The sequence below is a fragment of the Somniosus microcephalus genome, unplaced genomic scaffold (assembly GCF_052327205.1).
Source record: "Somniosus microcephalus isolate GS21.2 unplaced genomic scaffold, FLI_Smic_1.0 unresolved_chr4, whole genome shotgun sequence".
In the NCBI taxonomy this organism is placed as follows: domain Eukaryota; kingdom Metazoa; phylum Chordata; class Chondrichthyes; order Squaliformes; family Somniosidae; genus Somniosus; species Somniosus microcephalus.
In genome coordinates this window covers 45,802,869-45,812,806 of record NW_028225182.1, presented here as the reverse complement: position 1 = coordinate 45,812,806, position 9,938 = coordinate 45,802,869, and the positions used below count along the sequence as shown (strand labels likewise).

Below are 9,938 nucleotides of genomic sequence, written 5' to 3'. Positions count from 1 at the left end.
AAGAGTGCCGAATCCTGATCACGAGACTACCAGGGAACACTGAAGTAAAGTGACGCAATAATCGTAATTAGAATGAGTCAATCTGTATTGGATACAAATTAATTTTGCGTGTTTACATGTAAAGCATTTCATGACTCTGCGGCTTACAGATCTATTTACATTGTATCTGAAATATTTTGTCATTTATTGGGGTGCATCTATCTTCATTGGAAACCTCATTAAAGTGCTCGAACCTCTTCTATTTCCCTCAGACCGGCTGTACAACAACCACAGTCTCATACCGTGCACTGGCATCTTCCAGTTCTAGATATGTATATAGAGAATTAATGGTGAAAGGTCATCGACGTAAAGGTTACACATACATGTAAAAATACTGGAGTCAGTTGTAGATTTATTTTCTTTATTTTTATAACATTCTTCAGGATATTAATATATAAATATCTGTGTTTGAAACTGTGATTCTTCCAAATGGATTTTGGGTGTATCATTGCGTTGCTGATGAATAAATGTGAATGTATCTGTGTGTTATTGATCAATGTATTTGTGTGTATCGGTGTTCTGTATAAAGTCATTTGCGTGTAATTTAAAAGTAAGACAGAAATAAATAGCCAGAACATATTTTTGAATGAGACAGATTCACCCAAATAAATGAATAAATAATACCGATACATGTAAATATTGGATATGTAACTGAAGGAATAAAGTGTGCAGGCCTACGGGGAAAGGGCGGGGGAGTGGGACTAGCTGAAGGGCTCTTGCAGAGAGCCGGCACGGGCTGGACGGGCCGAATGGCCTCCTTCTGTGCTGGAACCATTCTATGATTCTATGATGTAGATCTGTAAGTGGTGAAAGGCGACTGCAGTGTCTCACCACCACCCCAGGGATGGGCAATAAATGCTGGCCTTGCCAGCGAGACCTACATCCCTTGAGCCAATATAAAAAACGCATCTAATGCAAGTTCTCATTGTTGTGAGATAATAATTAATATATTAATTATCCAGACTCATATGAGCTGTAAAGGAACCGTGACCCCGACATCATTTGAACACGCAACTTCAGGATCTGCAGTCAGGTGCACGACCGTTGCGACATGAGGTCTAGACAGCTTCCTAGTCATATTCAGGTTGATATATATATTATATCTTATATATATACAGGCATCATAGCTGGACCCTGGTGGTCGACTGGAACGCATCCGGTTACGATTCTTACTCAAGGAATTCAGCGTGACAAAAGATTGTATAAAGCACTGTATAAAAATAATTCAAACCTGTGAGACGAGTAATAATTGCTTGAATCACCGTTAATAAACCCAGTACTTTCTGTTACAGATTTAGGTTACTGACTCTCTTTGCGGGGCACTTGTTCCGGGTTTAATATTACAAACTGGGTGACATCGCTGATCGTGATGAGGCAAGGGGCGTCTGAGCGGCCCCACTGTGTGGGTGCGGAAGAGAACACGTTTGGGGTGTGCGGGGGGAATCAGTGACATTTTTTGTAAAGGGCAGCGGAGAAGAAGGACTGAGAACATTCAGTGTGGGACAGAAGTTGTTTAAAGTGAGGCAACACATTGCCGATCAGCACAGAGGGAGTTCACTGAGTCAGGTCCCCTCTGCTGCTGCTATAGAGCCGGGGGTGTCCGCAGTGTCGCGGTTCTCACGTTCGAGGTTTGGCGAACAATCAGAGGCGAATTTATTCTCCTGTCAAAAGGGCCACAGCGGCTTCTCCCTTGTTCTTTAATTGTTCTTTATTTCACTTCACTGAATAGATAACTTCGAGTGAGAGAAAACTGATCCCCAGTGAGACCCATTTCATCTTTTGTTCACTTTTAAGCACTGGAATCTCCGAATCGCTGAAGTTCAGAAATATAATCCATTAATCTGCAGGGTGGCAGTCAGTAAGAAACCTTTTCTGTCTGGATCCGGGCGAGGAGATGGCTTCAGGCTCAAGATTGCCGATACTGGCGATAGATTTTTGTTGGGTAAGGGTATTCAAGGTTACGGAACCAAAGCGGGTAGATGGAGTGAAGAACAGATCAGCTCTGATCTAATTGAATGACGTATGAGGAGAGATTGGGTCGATTGGGCTTATACTCGCTGGAGTTTAGAAGAATGAGAGGGGATCTCATTGAAACTTATAAAATTCTAACAGGACTAGACAGACTAGATGCAGGATGGATGTTCCCGATGGCGAGGGAGTCCAGAACCAGGGGTCACAGTCTAAGGATAAGGGGTAAGCCATTTAGGACAGAGATTAGGAGGAATTTCTTCACCCAGAGAGTGGTGAACCTGTGGAATTCTCTACCACAGAAGACAGTTGAGGCCAATTTATTAAATATATTCAAGACGGAGTTAGATATATTTCTTAAGGCTAAAGGGATCAAGGGATATGGGGAGAAGGCAGGGACAGGGTACTGAATTTGGATGATCAGCCATGATCTCATTGAATGGTAGAACAGGCTCGAGGGGCCGAATGGCCTACTCCTGCTCCTATCCTCTGTCTTTCTATGATTTGAGGTGCTATATTAGTTTGATGCGATGTATTAGTTTGAGGTGCTGTATTAATTTTATGTGCTGTATTAGTTTGAGCCGCTGTATTAGTTTGAGGTGTTGTATTAGTTTGAGGTGCTGTATTAGTTTGAGGTGCTGTATTACTTTGCTGTGCTGTATTAGTTTGCTGCGCTGTATTAGTTTGAGGCGCTGTATTAGTTTGAGGTGTTGTACATTACACATTACAGCTGACTGAATCCGAGGTCCGGAGAACCTTCAGGAGGGTGAAAGCACGGAAGGCAGCCAGCCCAGACGGGGTTTCACCCCATATCTTCAAGACCTGCGCAGACCAGCTGGCTCCTGTGTTCACGGACATTTTTAACATCTCATTGCAGCAGTCTGTTGTACCAGTGTGCTTCAAGGAGACAACCATTGTGCCGTTACCTAAGAAGACCAAGGTAACAGGCCTCAATGACTATCGTCCCGTGGCTCTGACATCCATAGCCATGAAGTGCCTGGAAAAGCTGGTCATGACACACATAAGCAGCGTCATATCCGATTCCTTGGACCCGTTCCAGTTCGCATATAGGGCGAACAGGTCTGTAGACGATGCCATCTCCCTAACTCTACACACTGCCCTGGAACACCTAGACAGGAGGGACACTTACGTCAGACTGTTGTTCATTGACTACAGTTCTGCATTTAATACTATTATGCCCTCCAAGTTGGTCCTAAAACTGAGGGACCTAGGCCTGGGCACCCCCATCTGCATTTGGATTCTGGATTTCTTGACTGGTAGGCCTCAAGTGGTGAAAATAGCGAACAACACCTCATCCACTCTGGTTCTCAACACCGGAGCGCCACAAGGCTGCTGCCTCAGTCCTTGGCTGTACTCTCTGTTTACACATGACTGTACAGCCATACACAGCGATAATCGGATTATCAAGTTTGCCGACGACACCACAGTAATTGGCCTGATAAGCAACGATGACGAGACGGAGTACAGAGATGAGATAGTCCAGCTGATGAGATGGTGCAATGACAACAACTTTGCCCTGAACGTTGGCAAAACTAAGGAGCTCATCGTGGACTTCAGAAGCCACCGAGGGAACCATCGCCCCATCAGCATAGACGGGACACCAGTGGGAGTCATCAGTTGCTTCCGATTCCTGGGTCTGCAGATCTCTGATGACCTGGCCTGGAACCATAATACTGAGGCTATGCTGAAGAAGGCACACCAGCGCCTTTACCCTCTACGGTGCCTGAGGAAATGCAACATAAGCACACAGTGGCTTGTGAACTTTTACCGTGGCACCATAGAGAGTGTCCTTGACGAGTGGTGTCAATGTGTGGTATGGTAACACCACTGCACAGAACAAGAAAGCCATCCAGAGAGTTGTGAATACGGCAGAAAAGATCATCGGGTGCGCACTTCCGTCCATCGAGGAGATCTTCCAGACCAGGTGCCGGAACAAGGCCCGCTCCATCATCCAGGACCCCAATCACCCTGGGCACAAACTGTTCACCCTCCTGTGGTCTGGACGTCGGTACCGCAGCATCCGAACCAGGACCAGCAGGTTTAAGAACAGTTTCTATCCACAGGCAGTGCACTTACTGAACTGCTAATCGCACTGCCCCATATATTATAATTATATGTTTATGTAAATATATATATTATACTTATATTACCATATATTTATCATATTACATTACTATTATTTCCAGTGGTAATTGAGGCTTTTTTGCACTATTCATCATATCCTGCAACTTGGACTGTTATTGCTATACTTTTTGCTTATTTGCTTATTGTTTTGATTTAAACTTGTTTTTATTTTTTTGCTTTTATATTATACTAGCTGGGGAGCCCAGCGTTGCTGGGGCTGTTTTGGGGCAGGTGGTTTAAATCGAGTGCCAGGCTTTGGGGCTCTGTCTGTGTCCCTTTGTGAATCTGGTGCTGGGCAACATTTTAAATCGAGTGGCAGGCTTTAGGGCCCTGTGTGTGTCCCTGTATGTCTACCTTTTAAAAGGTTGAAAAATGAAAGTGAAACTACTTATGGCTTTGGGGCCCTGTCTGTGTCCCTTTGTGAATCTGGTGCTGGGCAACATTTTAAATCGAGTGGCAGGCTTTAGGGCCCTGTGTGTGTCCCTGTCTGTCTACCTTTTAAAAGGTTGAAAAATGAAAGTGAAACTACTTATGGCTTTGGGGCCCTGTCTGTGTCCCTTTGTGAATCTGGTGCTGGGCAACATTTTAAATCGAGTGGTAGGTTTAGGGCCCTGTCTGTGTCCCTGTATGTCTACCTTTTGAAAGGTTGAAAAATGAAAGTGAAAGTACTTATAAAACGTTTTTGGTAAATCTTATGTTATTTTTAAAAGAGATACTAACTTGGAAAGTCGTTTTAGCTGGAAGCTGAAGTCATTTGGGCTGCAAGCTGAACAGAGCTGGTAGTGAAACAATGGCTGGCAGCTCCCCGAGATGAAAACGAATAGTCCCGCCCACACACACACCGATTGGCTAACCATCAGGGGACCGTACTGTAGGATTGGTCAATCGTGACGAAACAGGATTGGTGGAACCTTGATGTCAGTCAATCAATGCTAGCAGATAATGAGTTTAATTTGGAAGGTTTTTTGCATAAGGCGCGAATAATTTTCGTCCGACCGAAAAGTAAATACGCTTAAAACTATCTCTGAAGCATAAGCTTTCTTTGGAGGTAACGCGCGCGTAGGTATGCCCTGTAACTTTCGAGCGCATAGCCCGACAGATGCACAGGAAATGACAGATAGACAGAATGACAGAATGACAGACAGAATGACAGACAGATCGACCGATTTATATATATAGATGCTTGTATTGTGGGAGTGAGTGGGGAGTAAGCATTCCATTGTACTAGTTACATATGGCAATAAAATGATCTTGAATCTTGAATCTTGAATCTTGTATTAGTTTGAGGTGCTGAATTAGTTTGAGGGGTTGTATTAGTTTGAGATGCTCTATTAGTTTGAGGCACTGTATTAGTTTGAGGCATTGTATTCGTTTGAGGTGCTGTACTAGATTGAGGTGCTGTATTAGTTTGAGGTGCTTTATTAGTTTGAGGTGCTGTATTAGATTGAGGTGCTGTATTAGTTTGAGATGCTCTATTAGTTTGAGGCGCTGTATTAGTTTGAGGCGCTGTATTAGATTGAGGTGCTGTATTAGTTTGAGGCGCTGTATTAGTTTGAGGTGCTGTATTAGATTGAGGTGCTGTATTAGTTTGAGATGCTCTATTAGTTTGAGGTGCTGTATTAGTTTGAGGTGCTGTATTAGATTGAGGTGCTGTATTAGTTTGAGGCGCTGTATTAGTTTGAGGTGCTGTATTAGTTTGAGGTGCTGTATTAGTTTGAGGTGCTTTATTAGTTTGAGGTGCTTTATTAGTTTGAGGTGCTGTATTAGTTTGAGGTGCTTTATTAGTTTGAGGTGCTGTATTAGTTTGAGGTGCTGTATTAGTTTGAGGTGCTTTATTAGTTTGAGTTGCTGTATTCGTTTGAGGTTGTGTATTCGTTTGATGTAGTGTACTATTTTGAGGTGTATTATTTTGAGGTTTTTCATTAGTTTGAGGTGCGATATTAGTTTGAGGGGCTGTATTAGTTTTAGCTGTTGTATTATTTTGACACAATGTATTAGCTTGAGGAGTTGTATTATTATGACATCGTGTATTAGTTTGAGAATTTGTATTAGTTGGAGGTAGTGTATTATTTTGAGGTGTACTAGTTTGAGGTGTATTGGTTTGAGGTGCTGTATTAGTTTGAGGTGTTGTATTAATTTGATGTGCCGTATTAGTTTGACCTGTATTAGTTTGAGGTGTTCGATTAGTTTGAGGTGCTGCATTAGTTTGAGGAGCTGAATTGGTTTGAGGTGCTGTATTAGTTTGATGTGCCGTATTAGTTTGACCTGTATTAGTTTGAGGTGTTCGATTAGTTTGAGGTGCTGCATTAGTTTGAGGAGCTGAATTGGTTTGCGGTGCTGTACTAGTTTGAGGTGCTACATTATTTTGAGGTGTTGTATTAATTTGAGATAGTGTATCAGTTTGAGAATTTGTATTAGGTGAGGTGATGCATCCATTTGAACAGCTGTAATAGTTTGAGGAGCCGCGTAGAAGAGGAGAGGAAAGGGTGTAAAAGTGACGTTTCGAACAGATACTTTAGAATCCGATAAAGGTTTTATTAACTTGTATATCGATTTCGGAACTACAACGTATTTGAATTCTCCGGTAAAATTCGCAAGGATTTTTCTAAATACTGTTGCTAATTATAAGTCTAATTATTGCATGATTAATTAATCTGACATTTAATGTTGTGAACCCTTTTACTGCACTACGCGTTCTCCAGCTGTGCTCGGAGAGCCGTCCCCTTCAATCCATCGCTCACAGGGACAGTTTCATTCAGCGTTTCTATTCTCTGGCCCTTGGTGAAATTTCATAGATTGAAAGCGACCGGTCTCGCCCCCGAGCTCGTCACCGACTCGCTAACCGCTGCACAGCGACCACACTCTGCTCCCGTGAGATGGAGGCCCAGGAGCTGTTTCAAGCTCGAGTGCAGTTACAAGCAGAACTCATTCAAACAAAGTCCACGTCATTGAGGAGCCTGAGTCTTTGCACCGAACTCCTTCCCAAAGTGCTAAGATTCACGTGGGGGGAATTTGAGCACATCTTTCCCCACATTACAACACTTCAAAGGTGCTTCAATGGTTGTAAAGCGCTTTGGACTGTCCTGAATTCGTGAAAAGCGCTGTATCAATGCAAGTCTTTCTTTGCAATAGTTTCAACTGCAAGTTCAAAATCCGCGGACAAAAGTAGTGCACGTCCAGGATTTCAACCCAGGATATCTCGCAAGTTTTAAGCAGCGAGAACCATACCCCTAGACCAAAGAGACAACTGATTGGCGCTAGTGCAGATAAGAGGTAACCATTCTAAAACCATTTTGTGTGTGTGGCTATTCTTGATGAGCAGAGCACTTGAGACGAGACAGTGACTTTGCCTTTTCGACCTGTCTTCTGAAGCGCCGTCCGGTCCCACTCCTACAGTTAATGAGCTGTTACGATGTTAATGTATCCGGGCTGCAGGAGGCCACTCCAGGCGCAGCAGAGGAGTCTCTGCATTAGTTCTCCGTGGAAACAGTATTTTCCCTCTTCTCTCTTACTCTTCTCTATATCACTCTGCTTTTATGTCTCTATTTCTACCCGCTGTCTCAGTTTCCTGAATCATAACACGGTGTGGGACATTTTTGGAGACGCACTTTCTTTGTTTCTTATTGAAAGGACACCCAGACAGCCCGATTGAAACTGCACTTTGAATCCCGTCGCTGACCCTGTGTTTTCCTATTAATCTGTGTTGTTTTGCTTCCACATTCTCAACCTCTTTCATGTAGCGACACGCGAGGGGGAGATTCCCTAAATCATGCCAACTTTCCCCAAATCCTGCTTAAAGTACCGCAATCCAAACTGTGACCGATATGGGAAATATCATTCAGAATTACTTCACTCACTGTAACGGTGCCATTTGAAAGGTATAATTCGCCTGACAATGCGTGTTTTATTTGTACTTAAACAAGCATATAAATTATTCCTGTTTTCATATTTAGTAAACTTGAATGGAGAAAAGGCATTAAATTGCCTCTACCCACTTTCGAACCATTGAGTTTTCGTGTGTTAGCGGAATGCGATAACCATTACACACCAGAAACCGTCCAGCACTCGGGTACATTGTATTGCAGCGACTCCATAGGAACAGGAGGAGGCCATTCATTCCCTCAAGCCTGTTCCGTCATTGAATTAGATCAGGGCTAGTCTGTATCTTCACTCCCTCTACCCGCTTTGGTTCCTTAACCCTTAATACCCTTACTCAACAAAAATCTATCGACAGTACCGGCAATCTTGAGCCTGAAAGCAGATCCGCTACCGGATCCAGAGAGAAAAGGCCTCTTACTGACGGCCACCCTGCAGATTAATGGATTACATTTCTGGATCCGTTTTCTCTCACTCAAAGTTATCTATTCATAGAAACATAGAAACATAGAAGATAGGAGCAGGAGTAGGCCATTCGGCCCCTCGAGCCTGCTCCGTCATTCAATGAGATCATGGCTGATCATTCAAATTCAATACCCTGTCCCTGCCTTCTCCCCATATCCCTTGATCTCTTTAGCCTTAAGAAATATATCTAACTCAGTGAAGTGAAATAAAGAGCAATTAAAGAACAAGGTAGAAGCCGCTGTGGCCCTTTTGACAGGAGAATAAATTCGCCTCTGGATGTTCGCCACAGCAAGTTTAAAAAATATATGTTTCCACCCGGGCTCGAACTTGATAACCGCTACAATGTGGAAATCACCGACTCTGAAGCAGCAGCAGAGGGCTACTGAGTCAGTTAACTCCCTCTGTGCTGATCGGCAATGGGTTGCCTCAATTTAAACAGCTTCTGTCCCACACTGAATGCTCTGTCCTTCTCCCCCGTTGCGCTTTACAAAAAATGTCACTGATCCCCCCACACACCCCGAACGTGAATCCTTCCACATCCTGACAGTGGGGCCGTTGAAGCTCCCACTGTCTCCCCGCGATCAGCGATCTCACCCAGTTTGTAAAATTAAACGCGGAACAAATGTCACGCAAAGAGCGTCTGTAACCGAAATCTGTAACAGAAAGTAATGGATTTATTAACCAAGATTAAAGCAATTATTACTCGTCTCACAGACTTGAATTATCTTTCTGCAATTTACTGTTCCCAAATCTTGTGTCAACATAAATTCTTTGATTGAGAATCGAAAGCGGGTGAGTGTCATTCGACCACCAGGAACCAGGTATGATACTTCTGTATATATGAACTTGAATACACAACAAAAACTGACTAGACCTCGTGGCGCAACGGTAGCGCGTCTGACTCCAGATCAGAAGGCTGCGTGTTCAAATCACGTCGGGGTCACTGTTCTTTTACAGCTCATATCAGTCTGGACAATTAATATCTTATTTGTTAACTCACAACAATGAGTATTAGATATATTTTTTATATTTGTTCCTGGGATGTAGGTCTCGCTGGCAAGACCAGCATTTATTGCCCATCTCCGAGGTGGTGGTGAAACACTGTAGTCGCCTTTCATCACTTACAGATCTACATCATAGAATCAGAGAATGGTTACAGCACAGAGGGAGGCCATTCGGCCCGTCCAGCCCGTGTCGCTCTCTGCAAGAGCCCTTCAGCTAGTCCCACTCCCCCGCCCTCTCCCCGTAGCCCAGCACATTTTATTTCCTTCAGGCACTTATCCAAGATTTACATGCATCTGTGTTATTGATTCATTTATTTGGGGGAATCTGTCTCATTCAAAAAGCATGTTCTGGCTCTTTATGTCTGATACACCCAAAATCCATTTAGAAGAATCTCACTTTCAAACACAGATATTTATATATTGATAACCTGATGCATATGA

At 43.4% G+C, this 9,938-nt stretch overlaps 1 non-coding gene across 1 annotated transcript; it reads left to right on the top strand.

Annotated features, from left to right (window-relative positions):
* Window positions 1-9,364: 9,364 nt before the first annotated feature.
* Window positions 9,365-9,436, top strand: trnaw-cca (transfer RNA tryptophan (anticodon CCA)). The gene has a single exon. It is a non-coding gene; the product is annotated as a tRNA-Trp (tRNA).
* Window positions 9,437-9,938: the final 502 nt, after the last annotated feature.